This window comes from Xenopus tropicalis, chromosome 8, assembly GCF_000004195.4.
Source record: "Xenopus tropicalis strain Nigerian chromosome 8, UCB_Xtro_10.0, whole genome shotgun sequence".
Taxonomy (NCBI): domain Eukaryota; kingdom Metazoa; phylum Chordata; class Amphibia; order Anura; family Pipidae; genus Xenopus; species Xenopus tropicalis.
This window is the reverse complement of record NC_030684.2, coordinates 117,675,766-117,698,430: the sequence shown is the minus strand read 5'-3', so window position 1 is coordinate 117,698,430 and position 22,665 is coordinate 117,675,766. Positions and strand designations below refer to the sequence as shown.

Sequence of the window (22,665 nt, the reverse complement as noted above, 5' to 3'; positions counted from 1 at the left end):
GTTATGAATCAAGTAGAACATTCAAAAATAATAGCTGCACCATAGAAAGATGCTGCCAAATTGTGGTTGTACATTTTTCCATCCGCCTTTACTGCACATTCCTTAACAAATGTGAGTGCTGACACAGATTTATCCTTAGTGTGAGTAAAATCAGAAAATGGGAGTAAAATCCATGTGGAAATGTAGGTTAAACAGTAGGCTAAACTGTTACACTTTGCTGGTACACACAGTATATTTGCTTTAGAGGCTTGATTATCATTTACACAAATTAAAATGGGCAAAAGGGCAAACATCCCTATGATTAAGTGTGCATGAAACGCGTCAGGTGTTCTGGTTTTAGGACATGAATAAAGGTTGAAAGCTTTTATACTCCATGGCTGCCCGGTGTGCGTTTGAAGCTGAATACTACTCCCTTGGGCTACGGGTTCGGGGCTTGAGGCACCCGGACCACGCATTGACTACGGTGAGTTCTCCTTTACTTGTGGCGGACTGTTTGGAACCTTTATAGTGATGAGCCTGGGGTTTTGACACCTGGGCTATTAACAAATTCAGGTATTGTGTGTGCAGCAATACTTGTTTTTTTTTACTTTACCCGTCCTATTTCCGTTAAATACCCACTGGGGATTTATTGATAGAAAATATGAAATTTGTGTTTCTTCTTTAGTTTTGTTGTTATTTTTTGCAAACATTCATATGTAGCAAATACAGATAGGCTCTGTAGAATATAATGATTTTAGTACTTAGGCCAATGGAACACTGTATTTTCTCAGCCGGCATAGAACGCTATTGCTGTCTTCTGCCACTTGTTCTGAATGCCAAGACAGGCATGGCTTTTGCCATTGGCAGAGTTACAAACAGGGTTCAAAGCTCATTCTTGGCTCTCAATTAATTCTTACATGGACTAGAACATAAGCAAATCTACTGCAAGTGTGGTTTGGCTAAAATGGACACTAGTGTTGCACATTTTGTTGCCTTTCATTAAAGGTGCTTGCAACCAGATAGGTGTGCTAAGCACCACTGTATCGATACAGTCTGCTCTGATGAATAAAGGCAAGTGTGCCTATTAATGCTGGGGGACACTGGAGCTACTACCACCCTCAGTGTGCCAATGTGTAAAATGTTTCTACAGAGGGTTGTGTCCAAAGCTGCAATAGACTTCCAAAAGATTCAAGCTAAAGCCCATCAGACATTTTTGCAATGATGCTGGAATTTCTAAAAGATTTAAGTGTTGGTTGGACAGTCTGTTGTGTATGCATCAGCACTGGATCTGTGTGTTTGCATTTATCAGTGGTACTCCCAGAATTGATATTGTATGGAGCACCATACGTCTGTCCAACCTAAATAACTCCAAACCTATAATGCATTGGTTTTGAAGTTTGTGTTCACCACTAAAAACCTTTAGGTTGTGGTCACATAAGGGTGTGAACCTAAAATTTATACAGACAAAGACAAGAGGTCCTTTGCACTCAGCCATTATCAATATATACTGTATATAAGACATTTTCTGCCTTAAGCTACAAAAAATGCCCTCCCCTTTATACAAAACAGGGGATGTATATTGCAATATACAGTACTTCAAGCTGGCCAACTACATCAAAGTCATCCCCGGCCTGGTCAGTTCATACACTCACTTTCATCTGATTCATTAAGAATTCTACTTAAGTCTTACCTGAAACTTGCTTTCCAAGGTTAAAACGATAGCAAAAAAAAGGTCAAAAAGTTGTGGTCATTTCTAAACAATTTTAGGTGGGGGATGCTTGAAGGGTGTGACCACAAAATGCATACAGAGAGAGGTGCTCTGCACTATGATGCATTGATAATGGGTGCGTTCAAAGAGTCTTTTTTTCTTTGTTTCGAACATGGTGCAGTACAGACAGTACTCCAAACACTTTACATGAGATTAAAACTTAGCGGTCTAGTGGTTTATTTCCATAAAAACCATTTTCATAGGTATTTATTTTTTTTGATGCTTAATGTCAACATCATGCATCACTGGCATGTCATCAGATCCATATACTCACAATAGCATTCCCATTGAACTCCACTAAAAATATAGAACAGGAGCCATTTTTTCAAAGAGAGTAACTCAATCTTGTAAGGATGGGCGCTCCAACTCCTTATAGGTTTCCTTTAGGTGATGCTTTTTATTCTACATTCCAATAAATACATAAAATGGCCGCATTTATTTATGTATGCAATTTTTTATTTGTAATACTTCAAGATTCATTTCTTAAAATTGTGATAATTTATTTATTGTGCAGGTATCTATTAAACATTTTTTTTCTGTTACATTCTGTACATTCTGTACATTCTTTTATGGAGCTGGTGGGAAGAATATGCCAGTGCACCTATCTTCATAAAAGTATTATTTTATATAAAAGATTGACAGGTGGTGTGTAAGAGCCTCACTAGATATATATTAATGTAGAGTAATCTAACTTAGAGTGAAGGCTAACTCCATAGTAACTAGGTTTATCTGCAAGGATTAGGAGAGTTTAAAGCAGCAAGAGGCTGCACAGAGAAGATCAAAAAGAGTCAGTACTTTAGAAGCCAGCACCCAGTGTAGGGACTTTGGATAGAAAGCTCCCAAGAGGTGCACCTCTAGGAGCACCCTGTATACTCAGGCTGGGAGAGAATCTACAAATCAATATGCTATGAACCATTATGACGTTACATTTGTGGAGGCTATTTAAGCTGTTGAAAGAGTATTTTTATTATTATTTCTTGTATGCTTCAAAAATAAAACAGTTGACTTTTACCTGTGACGAACGACAGGTTAACAGCATCAGGTTGGAAAAGATGCCCATTCCTAGCAATGCATTTGGTGCCAACACTGCAATGCCTCACATACTACAACAAGCCAAAAAAAGAAACTTTTGAATCTTTGGTATATACAGTCATAAACAAAGAGTGTTAATGAGTATAGTCTTTAGTTAATTTCACATAGTAACATGGGCAACTCAATTCATCACCTCATTGCCTCTCTGGTACCAAGCCTAGGTTTTAGGCATAGGGCACAGGTGAACACTGTGCACACTATCTGATTAGTAGCACTGTAAAATATTAAGGATAATAACATGAATGTTAGCACACGTATAGATGTACTTTTGCAATTCAAGTGGTGCAAAGAACACAGGTAGTTAGCAAAGTAGTCACATGATAAGTTTTGGTTTCAACAAGCATAAAAAGCCAAGGGCTTGCATGCTGATTTATAAGGCTTTAGGGGCCTTGTGACTTCATTTTGGAAGGCAAGATAAAACAAGTGTGACAAGCTTTAACGTTAAAAATAATAGAACAGCATCTGGTTAGTAGACAAGGGAAAACACATACTGGTGCTCATTTATCACCCGTAGGAAAATGTGAGCCTGGGCAGTAACCTATGGCAACCAATCACAGCATTGCTTTCACTGTGCTACCTGCAGCTGACTAAAAAGAAAAAAGAAAACTAATCACTGATTGGTTACTATGGGTTACTGCCCACATGCAAATTTGCCCAGTGTTGATATACGAGCCCCATAATGGCTTGGCAGACAAACAGAAGCTTTTACAACGTGATTTATTTGAATTCTGAAAATATTGTAGTCACATACTCTGCTTGCATGCTAATGTGCATTTTGTGTATTTATATCTTACAGTACTGTTTTGTTTTACAGATAGAATACTTTCTAGCCAGATATATATAGAGCAAAGTCAGAAAAGAATCATAGGGCCTCCATATTTTTAAAACTTGTGGATTTATATTGCATACTTTGCTTGTATAATTACCTTATTATTGTTATTATCAACCCTAGTATTGTACAGTTCTGTATAAAGGAAGTGTTTATAAAGCAAATATACACATTATGTACAAATACTGATGGATATGGGATTAAGAAGGCCCTGATCATTAGAGCTTTCAATATATCAGATATGAAAGTTGATAAAAACCTCTCATACTGAATGTACCAGAAAACATCATTACAATAATGAAGGTGAGTAAAATAAATGGAAAAAGTACTTATTAGGAGAAGGAGAACAGAGATTGTTTCCCATATGACAATTTCTTTTAATCAACTGTATTTTTTTTTCAGTACCGGAGCAAAATAAAGGAGAAGAGTTCTAGATACGAAAGGCCTTTTTAGCATGCTTGTGAAGCCTACATCATTGACATGGTAATAAAACAACGTTTGCAGGCATTTTATCAAATCCTTTTTGTCAATAAAATTGTGACCGCTTGCGTCCCTATGAATTGCACCGTTTCAGCATTTGAACTGGGCAAGAAAAGATTTCTGCAGGCAGGAGAGCAGTGGAACTTACAAAGCTATCCCAGATCCCAAGGACTACTTTGAGCGAACTTCTTTGCTTTGTAAAATGGAGAGATGAAAAGAGCGCAGTCATTCAATCATTTCCTTTATCCCAAGGGCCTGTGAAAGAAAATAACACACTGAATTGAAACCAAGAGTTACTCAGAGAGTGCCCAAAAGGTTTCTTTTAAATATCTGCCTTTTCATATTATAATATGTGCCGAAATGCAAGCATTGTAAGGTAGACATTAAAAAAAAGACAAATACGCATTCCTTACAGGGGAAATAAAAGGTGGTTTAGCTGGAGACCCATTTTTTTTGTCAAAAAAAAAGAAAAAGCTAATACAACAAATTAATGAATCTCTCCTTTAGTACATTAATTGGAAGATAGGTCTGTATAGATGGAGAGAATATTGCTAATCTGGATTTAACTTTGCTGTTTGGCAAGGCCCGTGTAGTCATGGAGAATGATTTTCCACAGTGCGTACTTGCTTATTAAAAAGCCAATAGAACAGCGAGTCTTTGATCTTCTACCAATTTGCAGAGGTTGCAAAGCATAGAAAGATCAAATGCTGACATGGTTTTATTTATTTTATGTTGTCAATAAATGAAGAGCATCTGCCTTGTGTATAAAATCTTGTAAATTGTATATAAAAGATATGAACTTGTAAGTGACAAAGTCTCCATAACCAACATCACAGCATTTATAATAATTCAGCCCAGGTTCACTAAGGGGCATTATATTTATAGCACAAGTTGATTTGGCGTGCAAAAGCATCTGGAAGCATTGGGCATATTCCATGGTCTGTACACAACGATGCATAAAAGTAAGAGTCTTGGTTGCCACATACAGAAAAGTCGAGGAATGCACATCATTTCCAAAACTGCAAGATGCTTAAAGAAGAAGGAAAGGTACAAACTAATTAAGCTTTATCAGAAAGGCCTATGTAAATACAGTCATAAGCACTCACAGAAACGCTGCACTGTCTCCTTTTTTGTAAACATGTTCTTAGGGTATCTGACTTCCTCTTATCAGAAAAATATTTCATTCCTGGGGCCAGAGTCTGCACAGTTCTCTCCTCTCTCCCTTCTCCTGCTCCCCTCTCCCATAAGAATTTATAAAACTCACTCCCCCACCCTTAGTCTCCCTCCATTTGTTTAAGATGGCAGCTGCCATTTTAGCTTAGTCTCCATAGCTCAGGCGAGAGCTGAAAGCAGGAAGCTACGGAGACTAAGCTAAATTGGCAGCTGCAATCTTAACAAATGGAAGGAGTTTCTAGGGCTCTTTACTCAGATATAGTAAAGCTTTCTGCAGAATAAATATAGCGTTATAGATCGCACTAATGTGTGTAATCTATGGCAGTAAAATGCCAAAATGACTTTCCTTCTGTTATTAATAAAATATCTAGTCCCGAGAGGTTGGTAATTAAGGTATCATATAGTATGTTGTCGTGTGGAGCAGATAATTCAAGTTAACACTAGTGCTAAGGATAACATTCCTGCACCATCAGGCAGTTTAGATTGTGGACAATAGGTGCAAGTGTCATCAGTAGAAGGAAGAGATTTTTACATATTATATCGAATAGACCTTGTGATATAATCCAAGTTTTATAGTATTCTTCTTATTCTGTTTGGTTTAGCCTCAGATTACTCCTTCATCAACTTCTAAATCATGAAGGAAAAGTATTAAAAATAAACAACTTCCTCATCATCAGATGACCCAAAATTTAAAATGCATTAGAATACGGTTTACCCATCTATATATGCCATTATTTAGGAAGTGCATGTCCCCAGACTCCATTTCCCTTTTGGCTTATGGCAAGTGATTGCTTTCTTGTACAGGTTTGGGACCTACTATCCAGAATGCTCGGGACCTGGAGTTTTCCGTAATTTGGATCTTCATAACTTAAGTCTGCTAAAAATCATATAAACATTAAATAAACCCAATAGGATGGTTTTGGCACCAATAAGTATTAATTATATCTTAGTTGGGATCAAGTACAAGGTACAGTTTTATTATTACAGAGAAAAGGGAATCATTTAACCATGAAATAAACCCAATAGGGCTGTTCTGCCCCCAATAAGGGGTAATTATATCTTAGTTGGGATCAAGTACAGGTACTGTTTTATTATTACAGAGAAAAGGGAATCATTTAACCATTAAATAAACCCAATAGGACTGTTCTGCCCCCCAATAAGGGGTAATTATATCTTAGTTGGGATCAAGTACAGGTACTGTTTTATTATTACAGAGAAAAGGGAATCATTTCACCATTAAATAAACCCAATAGGGCTGTTCTGCCCCCAATAAGGGGTAATTATATCTTAGTTGGGATCAAGTACAGGTACTGTTTTATTATTACAGAGAAAAGGGAATCATTTAACCATTAAATAAACCCAATAGGGCTGTTCTGCCCCCAATAAGGGGTAATTATATCTTAGTTGGGATCAAGTACAGGTACTGCTTTATTATTACAGAGAAAAAGGAAATCATTTTTAAAAATAAGAATTTGTTGCTTATAATCGAGTCTATGGGAGACGGCCATTTCGTAATTCAGAACTTTCTGGATAACGGGTTTCTAAATAAGGGATCCCATACCTGTACTTTAAATAAAGATTGCTAAAGAAATTAGTTGCTATGGACTGGCTGTAGCTATATCTCCAGATCATCTGTTTCTAATTAGGACTTAAAGTGAGTAGTCTACAGATGGTTTTTTAGAAGGTTGGTCCCTTAGTCCTTCCTCCCATTTTTCTTCCTACTTCTTTGTCACTGAGTATAAATCTGATTTAAGATGAAAACATATCAAAGTTTGGAAGCAAGAAAGGAAATAGTGAATTTCTAAAAATCCAGCAGGCTCTATTTCCCACAAGGAGCACTCCTCTTGCTGCCCAGGAGATGAAAACACAAAAATCTCAGTTTATTACTTGAAAATATTTGATAGAGAAATGAAATATTTTATTGGGGTATTCGGGTTTTAAAATGTAATTATTGAACTCTTGAATGCTGTTGAGTTTGTTTTACAATTGTTTGTCCAAATTATATGAAAATGCCGGTGTCATATAAAGGTGTCCCTGGAACCCTTGCGCCATAAGGGGCCAATAAAGTTCTCCAAGAAGGCTGCATTAATCAGACAGAAAGGATTTCCAGCAGAAAATTCTTAGTACAGGTATCGGACCCCTTATCCGGAAACCCATTATCCAGAAAGCTCCGAATTACGGAAAGCCCGTCTCCCATAGACTCCATTATAATCAAATAATTCAGAATTGTAAAACTGATTTCCTTTTTCTATGTAGAAATAAAACGGTACCATGGAATTGATCCCAACTAAGATATAAATAATCCTTATTGGATGCAAAACAATCCTATTGGGTTTAATTAATGTTTTATTGATTTTTTAGTAGACTTAAGGTGTTGAGATCCAAATTACAGAAAGACCCCTTATCCGGAATACCCTTGGTCCCGAGCATTCTGGATAATGGGTCCTATACCTGTAGTTGTTTCTGGTATACTTTGCTGGTCTTCATTTCCCAGCATTGGCGACAATGTATAACTACAAAATGTCTTTAAAATGTCTGTGCCTCCCTCACAGAAGAGGTTAATGAACATATTATACCTTCAACTTTTCACATTAAAATAATGGGAATATGAGAAAAGAAAAACATGTAATCTAAGAACCTTTTCTTTAAACAGCCATGGATTGTGTTCGGCGCTATAATATCCATGCCTGCTGAAATAAAATCCCACAGCAATAATCTTATACCAGCTGCTCATTTATGTAATGAGGTTTCCGTGATGAAAATAGAGCCGGACAAAATGGCTTGATTGATTTGCATGCTATAAATTCCATGCATCAAACTGGGGCCTATAGTCAGGAAAATGAGAGTTTTGGATTGGGCCAATTTACTTTGTGTCAACAGGAATCCCAGAATGTGCAGCATACTATTAAAATTAGCTTTACAATTTATATAGGTTTGGTCTTTAAATGATCTGGCAAACTGTGTGTACCACATCAAACACAGAATTGGTCTTGTTACCACAATATAAAAAAGTTTCTTGTTAAATGCTGACTTAAGTGAACTTTTTATGCTGAAATTGGCACGGTGAACATGTAGCAACACTACTCCGATTACAATGTATTTCTTTAAAATGGCTTGGTGAAATTAAAAAGTATAGTCAGTGTCTCATAGTCCAACTCCAAAAAACATACCGCTGCAAATTATGAAAAATATGTGCCTTTTGTGTTTTCATGCTATTCCTATTGAGAGCTCTGGGCACCACAAGATAAAATATGGGACATTTTAACGATGTGTTATGTTTATGGAAAATTGTGGGAGGTATCACTGCCCAAGTCGCTACATGTGCCATATGCCAAGAAGTTGATCTCTCAGTTTAAGAACAATCCAAATAACTTTGACTGGTTATCTAGTAGTAGATCGATACAATATTCATATTCTCTGCCTTTTGGCTAAGATTAAGTGTATTATCTGTTCTCATCAGTTGGGGGGATACCTCCTAGCTAAGGGAGGCATGGTAGTACCCACCTTCAGTGAGGAAGAAAACAGCTTAATACTCTGGCTAAAGGGCCAGATGATATATGAAGCCTGAGTTGTCAGCGCCCTAGGCCTTGCAAACCTGCGCCGTACCTCATGTGTTCCTCTCGGCACAGGTGTGTGCCCATAGCGTATCCTCACTTTATTTGCTATCACTTGGTCTGAAGTCCCTGGCCTTTTGCCTGCGACTGAGAATTTTTTAAAATTCTAGCCAATTGGCTGGGGCAGGTCACTGCTGCACTTTTTATGGATTTTTATCTATTTATTATTTTAGCACATACAGCACTTTGGCACTCTATGGATTGGGTGCAATACCCCCGGTCCTGCACTAATCTCGGGGTTTCGAATAACACATAAGGACTTTTACTTTGGCATGCATCTGAGTTTATAAGCTATCTTTGTGGATTAAAGGGTAAATTCACCCCTAACATTTCCCCATAACACTGGGTGTTGATTTGGATAATTGCAAATACTACACTATATTAGCTCCTGATTTCTCAGTTTTTGCCATAGGTGCTGATCTATTTTTATATTGTGGGACTGATCTAGGGGGGAGATGTGTGGTCATTATGCTCCTTCTCCCCCTGAACCCAGCCCCACTGTGGGCACAATTGTTTTTTTGGAACTTCTTCGGAGGTCTATTGGTCCCAGACCCCTTATAAGTCTTTGCACTAGAGGGGAATGGATTAAGGGGTTCCCCTAGCCGTGCGACAAAGTGAGCCTGAAGACTCTTGCCTCCTTTGTGCCTTTTGGCCAGGGAGGTCGGGGATAAAGGGGCCCACCCTAGCTCTTGGGTGAAGTTTGGTCTGAAGAAACTCTTTTCACTTGCACCTTTTGGCTGATGACCTGGAGTTTATGGAGTGTCTTCCTTGCGATATCCACTCTCTGTAGGCCCACACAGGCCAATGCTAAGCCTGTCAATAGAGCTATAGAGGTTGTGCGCATAAAAACACAGCAATTGCTGCATTCCTGTCTGTTATACTGTGTTTGTTCTCCCCAATCCATTGTTCAATGGTACAGAGTATGTTGGCATTTTATAAATAAACTATAATCACTTACATTAGTGAGCTTTCCAGCTCTGGTTTAGCTCAGCCTTTAGCCTCAGTTTTAAATAAAAAACAGACTTTGTTTTATATTTATGACTTAAAGCAATTTGGGATACAGGTAATATATGCAAAATGCATCATTACAGCTGTCACTCCGCTGCAAAAGTGTTAAAGTAGACACCCTGCATCATTTCTCTGTGTTTCTGGTAATACCATAACTTCTTTTAACTTCTCTCTATGTCTTTTTCTTCTTTTACTATTTATTTTTCTCTCCCACCTCCTTCAACTCACAGCTAAACATTTTTATCCAATGTAACCCTATAACTTTTTGAATAAACTCTGAAAGTTTGACCCCAGGAGGCACTATTAAAATGCACTACTCAAGTTTGCCTATTTTCCAGAGTTAAGCAATTTCCCATAATTGTGAGAGTGGAAAAAAAAAAGCAAAAGAAACATTGCGTTTTTTTTTTCATCTCGTAGCCTTCTACCTAAATGAGTTCCTGATTCGATCAGATTGTTCCATATGTTTCCACTAAAGCGCTGATACCATTTACATGGTCTCGTTTCACTCATGACTCAAGTCTTAGTATGGATGATGACTGGAAGATATGATTTATTTCACATATCTCCAGGGAGCTGAATCAAAAGAGGCTGATATGAATGCCTTTCCAGCAGTCTGATGGACACACAGTCCATTTTCAGAGTTAAATAATACCACTGGAGCCATGTCAGAATCCACTTTAGAGATTTGTAAATTTGAGGTTGTATTCATTTGAGCTTCACATTCTACAGCTCTTGTTTACACAAATCTAAGCCAAGAAACTGCTCGTAAAATCCATCTGAAAAATCTATAAAGTTAAAGACGGATAAACTAATTCAGAATACTAAACCAGCAGATGCTTGTGGATCTCTAGAAGCAAATAAACATGGACACGTTAAATAATGCAGTCGATTCATTTACGAATTTACTACATGGCTGTAGCATTGACTGGGAACTGTAAACTGTTTGTGATAAGATCTGATAAATGATTAGAATGTTTTACTTTCTATGGAAAAAATTATTTTTATGTGTACTATGAAAAAGATGATGTTAGGAAAATATGGAGATTCTTTTGAATGAAGCACAGTTTACTTTACCTTCAAAGTTGTAAAGCATCTTGATATGAAAATCTAGTTGGGGTAATTCTGTGTACCAGTGTACTTGTTCTAGTAACCCATAGTGAACGAGCACATTTGCTTTTAAATAGGAGACCAGTTAATGCTACCCGCTAATTGGTTATTATGGTGTGGGTTAAAAGAAATGGTGCCAGCACATTAACCAAATTGAGTTCTATAGCCTTATTTCTGTCCTCTCTACATTCATAGAATACTACATACATTTTTTCCCCCAGACTGGGCCTGCAGATTGTACCCTCAATGGTATCTACCCCATACATCAGAACTGAAAACCTTGGGCAAATGAAAGGGTTTACCTCAATTACAATTACCAAAATATTCATACTCTCAATTAGGTTGCTATATCTCTTTCAAACTGTGTGTTCTCTAGTCAATAAATGCCATCATGTTGCCAAGAAATGCCAGTGCGACTGCACTTAATTATTACCTTTGTGTATAAATGAAGATTTTCATTCATCCAGGTCATGCTATACAGCAGTGATCCCCAACCAGTAGTTTGGAAGCAACTTGTTACTCCCCAAGCCCTTGGATGTTGCTCCCAGTAGCCTCAAAGTAGGTGCTCATTTTTGAATTTCTGGCTTGGGGGCAAGTGTTGATTGCATAAAAACCCAAGTGTAAAGCCAAACAGAGCCTTCTATAGGCTGCCTGTCTACATAGGGGCTACCAAATAGCCAATTATAGCCCTTATTTGTACCTCCAGGAACATTTTTCATGCTTGTGTTGCTCCCCAACACTTTTTCCATTTGAATGTGGCTCACGGATATAAAAAGTTGGGGATCCCTGCTATACAGTATCCAGTCTAAAGCAACTGGACTTTCTGAACATTTTTTGTAAGTCAAGAATACTCATTCCAGCTGCTTTAGACTATTTCTACTAGATAATTTGTGTATAAAATAAATACATATCATAATTTATCATACGTGGGCACAGGGAATGTGCACAGTCCATAATCCTTGAAAAGAAAAGTGAAATTCATACCACTAAATGTGCTTGACATTGATCACAACTCATGCAGGTCCCACAGGATGTGTGCAAAATGATCCGCAAGGAAAATGTATGAAAAATGTTGGCATTAAATATAATAATATCAAGGTACAAGTGTACTATAACCAAGGGGCTGCTATGGATAACTCCCAGAGAGACTTAAAATCAAGAATTCATTAGTGAGCCACATATGTTATTCCATGCAGTGCTTCACATTTTGAGTAACCCCCAAATAAACATTAACTATTTAATTTATGGCTGGAGTCCAAGTCTGTTAACCATTATTTTTTAGCACAAACATTCACCAAACAAAAGAGGGGAGAATGATCAATGCCATGGACCCTTGTTCCTCATTACTATTATTATTATTATTATTATTAATAGTGCCATAGTCTTTATATTTTAATTGCAGTTAAGCACTTAATATGACAGGTCCCGGACTGGATATAATTGTTATACAACCATTGGCTCAAGGAATTAGCCTTCCCAATGTGTGCCCTGTTATTTCACTGTCTACATCCCCATAGAGACTGTGTAGCACATCTATACTTACCTCGTAGCCAGTTTTATACCCCTCTTAGTTTACTGATAGGATACGATACCTTTGGCATGGCGTTATGTTTTCAATTGTGACATGTATTGAATCCCCTTGTGGGCAAGGCAATACAATATATGATGTCAGAGATACTCTGAATGTTCCTCAACCAAAGGTGATTTATACAGGTGATCATGACCTTATGTTTTCCAGAGTCTGCACCCCCAACAAAATATTTAGTAAGCTTTTATCTCTAGGTTTATCTCTCTTTAAATGTATGTTATATATTTGTATCTAAATTTAATGAATACCGGGCAATTGTCATACCAATTCATATTTCGGGTATAAAGATACTGTAGCTACATTTACATCTATGAAGCATGGCAGAACTTCTGTTTGTACGGAAACAAAGGAAAAAATGAATGCTCTTCTAAATACTAAGTAATTTGTACCTACTTTTCATGGCATTAGCCATTTTTAAACTGATAATGTAATGAATCTGAAACAAAAGTGCCACTGGTATTATTTTTTTCCAAGATGAAAGGATGAACAGATGATCTCTTAGAGAAGAGGGCAGAAATAGGGCTGGGGACAGCTTTGTGACTGTAATAAGACCATGTTATTAATCCAATGCAACATGATTTTGAAGGTTGCTGTTGAGGAACAGGTGATGAAATACTATGATTGATTACGACCAACAGGACATCAGTGAACAAGAGCGAAGTCTCTAGAGGCAGATGCCAGGTAAGTGGCGATTGGCTGAAACGCAGAACGATGCCAAGTCTAATTATAATTATTTCAGATTTAGTAACTGCTGCTGAGCAAGAATAGAGGGCACCCAGGTAAAGGTGACGCCAAAGCACTAGGTTTAGAAAGGTATTGGGATAATGCAAAACTCAAGTACAACTGCCACAATTGTAAATCCTGTGGTGACTGACAAAAAAAGTCCACCTGTGACCACAAAATCAAGGGCAGGGCTTTGTACAGTAGAGGTCAGTTCTTACACAGATTTGTCCTATATACTTGTAGGCCCCCCAATCATAAATCTTGAGAATATGTTGTATTTTGAACATAAATATTGATGTGTTTATGCACCCAGTAAATAGGTGCAAAGGGCAAACAGCTCATATCAGTGGGAAAATAGGTGTGTGTTCTAGATGCAGCCTGCTACACCTGTATATTTAGATCACTTAGAACCATTTATAGTCCTTGGAACCCTGGAGCCACAGGGACTGCTGTGTTCATGGCACAAGTGGTATTCCAGGGGAGCATTGGGGTTTTAGCCTTCAGTGTCCTATATGTGTTGTAGGTCACAATGCTTTAATAAAGATTCTGAATATAGACTATTAGGAGCGTGCATATTACAGGGTCTTTTGTAGTTCCCAGTTAATTGCATGGTTATTACGGACTGTAATATGAGGAAGCCTGTAGACTGCTAGTAACAAACTTTTAGGCCCTGGCTACCCCAGTTTTCACTGACACCCTATTGGGGCCCCTGGTTGTAGGGTTCTAGATTTCCACAACAGATGGAGGTATGCAGGTCAAGCATCCATTGCCTTGTGTAAATTGTCTGTGCAAGAGGCCTTTTTTAATACTACAGGTATGGGATCACTTATCCAGATACCCCTTATCCACAAAGTTCAGAATTACGGAAAAGCCATCTCCCATAGACTCCATTATAAGCAAATAATTCAAATTTTTTAAAATGAAAAAAACATTGTACTTGATCACAACTAAGATTTAATTTATCCTTACTGGAGGCAAAACGAGCCTTTTGGGTTTATTCAGTATTTAAATGATTTTTAGCAGACTTAAGTTATGGAGATCCAAATCACAGAAAGATCCCTTATCCAGAAAACCCCAGGTCCCGAGCATTCTGGATAAAAGGTCCCATACCTGTATTATCAAACAAAATTATTGCAGATTATTGTGGATATATCTGATAGATGGGGATGTGCCCATCTGTATGGAGAGCATAGACAGTGGTCAATGAGGGATTTACTCTCTAGTGCGGACAAGCTAGTCAGGATAGAGGCGGGTCAGGTATTATATGATAAACAGCTCAGATTTTTAGATACATTTATAACTGGTATGGATAATTTAATTAAACATGAAACAAAATAATTTTTTTAATTTTGATAGGACTTTTTATTATACAGCTGTGGTGTCACTGTGGGTGACGGGTCCCAGCAATTCTTTAACGTTGAAATGAAAACATGGAAGGTACGGTAAGGAACAATCTTTATCTAAAAATAAGACTGAATGACTGAAATTAAATGTATTATTGTGTCAAAATATGCAATAACTGGGCATCATTTCAACCACACCCTGTCTGCATGTTAAAGAAGCAGCAGAGTCATCTTCAGCAAGATAAACCTGCAAGGCAGTGGGGCTTTGTACAGACATATTCTAGTCTTTATGACATATACCCATTCTGAGATGTTGTTTTGCCGGAGGATGTATTGGCATAAATACAAAACAAGATTTCCCTGGTGTTGGCTGTGTGTGGGTTGGATCTCTAGAAATAATAATGCAGAGGCAAATTACTGAGTATTAGTTATGCATTAGATGTGCTGAAATCTTGCACAGTGTATGGTATGCTCAAATTACATATCAGGATCATTACTGCAAATGTAAAAAGGGGACAGAAGAAAAGTATGCTGCTTCGTGTGGGTTTTTGTTTTGAGTAAAGATTTTGCCATGGGGACCAGTAATGTGTTACATCTTAGATATGATTTCTTTATTTTGTTTTATTATGTTATAGTATTGATGTGTTTTATTATTGTATAGCATAATCAAGAAGACCAATATATAAAAAAAATATACATCCATTTATACATACTACTGAAACCAAGGCAAATGAGGGGGTTGTAGGTGCTCGTTCAGTTTCTATGTTAGTAGGGCCTCCGTCAGAGGGGAGAAGTGAGAGAATTCTGCTAGGGACCTCTTCCCCGTGAGAAGCTCTGACTGCTGGGTTTGGTCAGAAATAGGTATAGCTTGGGGCCAGTAAGAGGGGAGTGTTGGTGCAAGAGTTTGGGCCTCATTATTTCTTAAGGTAGATCTGTATGTTGGGAGTGTCCCACTGCTAAGCCCCACCACTAATGATTTAGGATAATGCTCCTTAGTAACGAGGTCAAATAGCTTGGTATTTTTTGTAAATAGATGACCAATGGAAGGAAATGAGGAATGATATAGCCAGCCTGAGGAATCATTAAAAGTGCACAATAAGCCAGTAATAGCAGAGCGTTTTGCTAGAAAAATGGCACTTGTGGTGTCAAGCAGTCGCTGCAAAGGTGCTTCAGAGATGCTTAGGGTGACTCTGCGGTATACTATAGTGCCACTAATCAATTACTTTTCTGAAACACTAACTTCCTAAGAGTTACTCGCATAGTGCCATTATGATGTTTATACAGCAGTGTGGCTTTCATTCAACACAATGGGCAGTTGATAGCTGAGAAGGGTGTTTTGATGAAGAGTTCATGCTATGGAGGCTACTGCTACTTTAGGGCTCTGGTACACGGGGAGATTAGTCGCCCGCGGCAAAACTCCCTGCTCGCGGGCGACTAATCTCCCCGAGTTGCCTTCCCTCTGCCATCCCACCGGCGAACATGTAAGTCGCCGGCGGGATGGCAGACGCGGCGGCGCGATTTCGGGAAATCGCCCCGCCGCGTCTGCCATCCCGCCGGCGACTTACATGTTCGCCGGTGGGATGGCAGGGGTAGGCAACTCGGGGAGATTAGTCGCCCGCGAACAGGGAGTTAAATCGCGGGCGACTAATCTCCCCCGTGTGCCAGAGCCCTTAGGCAATCATCGTTTCTACATTATTTGTTCCACTGGGTGTGCAGACAATGTTCTTGTCATAGGGATAAAATAAATAAAGATATACATGCATACATACATACAAGTGGGTCCACAATGGAACACTCCTAGAATACTAATCTAGACATCATGGGGTCTAATACTCTTGCACCTACATCAAAATCTGGCCAACTATGCAGAAATTAGCATCCATGAAGCTTAATTCCACAAAATTTAGGGTACAGTGGCCATTAAATATTAAAACCAGAAATTTTATAAAGAATTAGGACAAATATTTGTTGTTAATAGAGAACCATGAATTTAAAAAAAAAAACTGGAAAAATTCAGATGGATGAAAGTGGAGATGGAATTGCAATTACCCATTATTCCATATTTATAAAAAGAGTAAATTTTATTGTTGCTTACAAAGGAAATTATTTGTTCTATATATATACAGTATATATATATATATATATCGATGAAAAGGAAGCCGCTCTCACAGGACTTATGTTCAAAAAAGTTTCTAGTTTATTCAACTGGTGAACAGTTCACCAGTTGAATAAACTAGAAACTTTTTTGAACATAAGTCCTGTGAGAGCGGCTTCCTTTTCATCGATGTTTCCCTGGTTTTGATTGCTGCACCCAGGCATTTTTTGTGATTTTTCACGTGAGTGCCAGTGACTCCTTACTTCGATTTATATATATATATATGGCAAAAGATTGAAGTAGATATAATGCAGCACTAGGACATGTGCAGAACAGCTTAAAGTAACTAGGCTTTCCTATGTTGTACGGCCCAGTTATCTATTAAGCAAATTTTCACAAAAGAATTTTAGGGCATAGTGGTTAATAAATTCTGAAGCTAGAATTGCTTCTAAGCTTCTATTATAGTTAGTAAATTGCTGTCCTTGCAACTTTTTCAAATGTGTTTTAGTCCTGATGGACTCACCAGCCCAAAGTAAAAGCAAAGAGCTACATGCTAGAAGTTACATTTAGCAGAGAGTTTCATAAAGAAATAATCCTAATTGATGGTGGGGAAGTGGTTCTCATACCAACCCCTTGCTATTTCTCTATATGTGAAAGTAGAAAATAGAATTTGACTTGACCTATTGTGGGATGCTTGTTCTATTTGAGGTTGGTACTTGGGCATACACAATAATGGCCATACTGTACAGATTATCAAACCTCAGGCTGATGAACTAGATAATTTGGTAGCAATAGGGTTTGTATCTGATGCTCTGTATTGGATTAGATAGGTTTTTGATTTGACCAACCACATAAATGGGCCACACAAATAATCATACAATTAAGCTGGAAGCTGACCAAAAATGCGTGCCTGTGTGTCCAGCTAAAAGTTATTTAGGCATAATGTCATATTGATACTATTCAGAGCTTACAGCTGTTGGTGATATTGTTTCATTAGGTAATAACTAAGCCAACATGACCAAAGGTGACCTTAACTCCTATGCAGAAAGTAAACATCATAGTAAATGTGCACTATGTTTAGTGCTTCCAAAAATTGTATTAACCAACAGGGTGAAGCTGATAAAGAAAATGTGGGTACTTAATTAAATTATACACGCATCATTAACTCAAAAAGATATTCCTATTTTATCCAAACAAGCTAGTTGCCTTTTTCCATGCCATTATGACGCAATAGGGGTCATTTATAAAGTTTGTGCAGAGCACATTTTTTTTGCAATGGTCGTTTCGCGCATGTTGTCCCCCAAAAGCTTAAATTTTGCACTGCTGTGCCGCCTTTCCTTTTTTTGTGAATCACGCTGAAATGCAGATTGTGCACAAACATTCATAAATGAGCTTGTGATTTGTGTGAGCATACTAGGGATGCACCAAACCCAGTTTTTTGGGTTTGGCTGAACCCCCCAAATCTATCCTAAGGGATTCAGCCAAATTAGTATATGTTATTTAGGATCCGGATGAGGTAAAAATCTGCGCACACATGGCACGCTGCGGAAGAAAATTTTTCTTCTAACATTTAACCCTTCCAAATCCTAATTAGCATATGCAAAATTATGCTAATTAGGATTCAGATTTGGTTTGGCCAGGAACATGGATCCGGTCGAATCTGAACCCTGCCGAAAAAGGCCGAATTCTGCCTGAATACCGGACCGAATCCTGGAATCGTGCATCCCTAGAGCATACCCTCTGTGTGTGTTTATTGTGCGTGAATATAGCGCCGATTTTCACTATGCGAATATATGTTTGCAATTTGCAAAATCAGTTAAACTACTATTTTTTCTGCCGTCAAGGTTGTGGCATAACTCAGACGCAGAGTGTGCACATAAATATTCTCGATTTACGAAAATGCCATATTTAAAAAGCTTTTATGACTTTTGCACTGCAAATAAAAATTCTCAAATTACGTTTGCACATTAAATGCACCAGCCTTGTCCAGCTTTATAAATATAAACACATACAGGGCAAATATGTTCACTCTGCGGATTTCATAAATGACCCCCAGTGAGTCATCATGGCTGATATTAACAAAAGTCTTTTAAAGTTTCTGTAACTGTTCCTTAAATGAAGAGAGGAGAACAAATGAGCTTCCTGCAGCTGTTATTTAGTGATAGAAGGGTGTACAAATAGTGGTTGAATCACACCGTGTCTAAACACGAAACATGAAGTGGTAAGCCACAGACGCCCTCTTACATCTGTAAAGATTGGGAGAAGGTAGCAATTTGTGAGTGCCTGAAGGTGCAGGAAGTTCTAGCATCAGCTTGCATAGGTGCATCTTGCTCAGGGCCCAAGGGGTTAAACAAAAGATAAGACACAAGGTGGAGTAGCACTTCCTGATTGCCGACTTATTATTGTCAATTTATTATTATGCTTCTACACTTGGATGTATGGTTGATTGGTCCAACCACATTGATTCTAAATTATGAATTGCAATTGGGCAACAAGCAGTTCATAGTTATTTACTACACCTCATGGCTTGACACAAGATATAGACGTATTCGATTCATGGACCCCACCCCCTCACTCATATTCTCTCAGTCTGGGATAAATGCGTTTAAGACACAAGCTTACTACATTTTCATCTCTCCTCCGGCAATAGCAACCTATTCTGATTACCCCCTCTAATGGGAAAGGTGACCGCCTGAAATACCAAGTATCCTTGTAGTTTAAACTGTTTACTAACAGGTGTAACATACAGTATTTAAGTTTCTCCAAATCACAATTATCTGTATTTCATCTATGCTCACCAATTTGTGTCCTTACTGTAAGTTTTACCTTCATGGGCTTTACCATAAGGACCCTTTAGGGCAAAGACACAAAGAGTTACTAGTAGCAGCTACTTGTCATGGCTACAGAAATAGACAATGCTGATAATTTACTGATAATTGTCTCTACGTGTGTTTTAGCAGAGGCAATTCTCAGTATTGGCTATGGCAGGGGATTTTCTGGAGTTTAGTAGCTGCTACTAAGTATTTACATGTTGCATAGTCTTTTAGTGTAATAAGAAACCCCTTTTTTTCCCTGGGCACACACGAAATCCACACACTAAGGGGCAGATTCATCAAAGTACGAGTTTGAATCCCGAAATGGCTAAAATTCGGATTAGATACGATAATTTCTGATGATCGGAAATGTCACGAAAATGCTTATGAAAAAATTCATGTATTTGTCACGATAATATTTTATTGGCGATCCGAAACTCACAATTTTCGTATCCGAACGATCGTAAACGGCACAAAAACCTTTCTGACTTTCACTGGCTTTCTGTGCATGATTTTGGAAGCCTCCCATAGGGCTCAATGGCACTCTGCAGCTCCAACCCGGCCCAAGGAAAGTCTCCCATAGGGCTCAATGGCACTCTGCAGCTCCAACCCGGCCCAAGGAAAGTCTCCCATAGGGCTCAATGGCACTCTGCAGCTCCAACCCGGCCCAAGGAAAGTCTCCCTTAGGGCTCAATGGCACTCTGCAGCTCTAACCCGGCCCAAGGAAAGCCTCCCATAGGGCTCAATGGCACTCTGCAGCTCCAACCCGGCCCAAGGAAAGTCTCCCATAGGGCTCAATGGCACTCTGCAGCTCCAACCCGGCCCAAGGAAAGTCTCCCATAGGGCTCAATGGCACTCTGCAGCTCCAACCCGGCCCAAGGAAAGTCTCCCATAGGGCTCAATGGCACTCTGCAGCTCCAACCCGGCCCAAGGAAAGTCTCCCATAGGGCTCAATGGCACTCTGCAGCTCCAACCCGGCCCAAGGAAAGTCTCCCATAGGGCTCAATGGCACTCTGCAGCTCCAACCCGGCCCAAGGAAAGTCTCCCATAGGGCTCAATGGCACTCTGCAGCTCCAACCCGGCCCAAGGAAAGCCTCCCATAGGGCTCAATGGCACTCTGCAGCTCCAACCTGGCCCAGGGGAAGTCTCCCATAGGGCTCAATGGCACTCTGCAGCTCCAACCCGGCCCAAGGAAAGTCACCATACCGAAGCTTGAATGAATCCGAAACGTTCGTATTAGACGCGACAAATACGATTTTGTTGCACAAATTGTCACGCTTTTTGTCGCAAATTACTAAAAAGTTGTAAAAATACGCACAGCACGAAAACTTAAAAAAAAATTTTTGTATTTTTTTTTTGTATTTAGAAGCATCTAGAAGCGACTAGATGCATAGTGCTTTAGTGCACAGTGCAATCTGCAGCATGAATCTAATTATTTATTTTGGAAACGAGATATTGATCTGACATGTATGAAAGGTAGAAATTCTATCTGCCCTGACAAGCCTTTTGCGAGTTGCATAACTACACAGCCCATTGTTTGCCAACATTTGCGAGTAAGCCTTTCTCTCCCCTATGTACAGCAGACATAACCGCAGCTTGCAAAACTCCAGATCTGAATAATTGCTTCGTTTTGGTACTGCCTCTACTTTAAGTAAACATCTGTCTTTGTATCTCAAGTTCCAAATAAAACAAGTACAGTTTTTATAAGAGTTAGTCATGGGAGCAGCAGCAAAACCCCCCTTACTTTTTATGCAATACCTGGATGGGTTTATTGTAGAGCCCCGATGACCAGCACTGAGGGTCTCACTTTATAACCTGGTTCTCATACACCAGAATCTGGATTCTTCTATAAAACAATAACATGAACGTTTTAGGGGAAAAATATTTCAATCAGCCAGACGGCTCGGTGTCAAAAATATTGTTTTTGTTTTACCCAGAATTTGTTTTTTCAAGGAAGGAAGATCGTTCTGCTGTCAGCAAAAGGAGGAAGGATCTCGGTATTGCTGCAATCTGCAGTTTTAACTGTAAATAAGGGGAAGCACAATGAAGGGAAGGACATTAATTCAATTACACAAAACGTAAGCTAAAACCGAGTCAGTACAAGGACAAGCTAAATAAGCAGTCAGCATTGCTATTCTTGCCTTTAAATAGGTACCCAGGCATCGGCTCCATAATTCTTTGATTTACACATTAATATATATTCAGTGACTGAATTTAATGTAGAAGGGCATTCTGTGAAGCTTAGTTGAGTTAAATTAGTCTCTAAATTAGCTTTTACCTGAGTCACTTATCTTCTTGTCGTATTAAATGTAGCCGGGGAGAAAACACAGTTGTAATTTATGTACCGTATATACTCGAGTATAAGCCGATCCGAATATCAGCCGAGGTACCTAGGTAAACTGGAAAAACTTAATAACTCGAGTATAAGCCTAGGGTGGGAAATGCAGCAGCTACTGCTAAGTTTCAATAATCAAAATAAATACCAACAGAATTACATTAATTGAGGCATCAGTGGGGTATATGTTTTTAAATATATATTTCAAAGAAAAACAGTTAAACTAGCTCTGTAAGCGGAGAAGAGGGTCAACAAAAACAATAAGAGTACTACCCCACGCTCATTGTGCATTGGCAAACTGGCAGCAGACCCAGTCCTGGAGGACATGTAAGGGGAAATAAGTATGGAAGCGGGCCAGGGCACTGGAGGGTCTGGTTGCAGGTGGCCTAATTTGCACACAAAGGACAAATGGTGCTAGTCTGGAGGGACCCAAGGCACCCGACTCGAGTATAAGCACATTTTGGGTGCTGAAAAACTAGGCTTATACTCGAGTATATACAGTATATAAATGTGGCCACATATGTGTTTCCCACTGAAATGCTTTGTGTTCCAGGACCCTGGGTTCTATGTAGTTTTAGATAATTTACTAGGCCAGAACATGCTGGATTACGATTTACAGAGATAGTATAAATGCTACAAAAAGAACATTTATTGTTTTTCTGTTTCTCTACCATTTTTTCTTTCTCTTCCCATTTCTCTTGCCCCCTATTCTCACGTG

The 22,665-nt window shown here is 38.8% G+C and overlaps 1 long non-coding RNA gene and 1 pseudogene across 1 annotated transcript; one reads left to right on the top strand and one right to left on the bottom strand.

The window, feature by feature from the left end:
• Positions 1-4,024: 4,024 nt before the first annotated feature.
• LOC116406882 lies at positions 4,025-21,458 on the bottom strand. Its single transcript, XR_004219822.1, has 2 exons — positions 21,371-21,458; positions 4,025-4,403 (listed from the first exon to the last, which is right to left on the bottom strand). It is a non-coding gene; the product is annotated as an uncharacterized LOC116406882 (long non-coding RNA).
• Positions 8,730-8,830, top strand: LOC116407387 (annotated as a pseudogene).
• Positions 21,459-22,665: the final 1,207 nt, after the last annotated feature.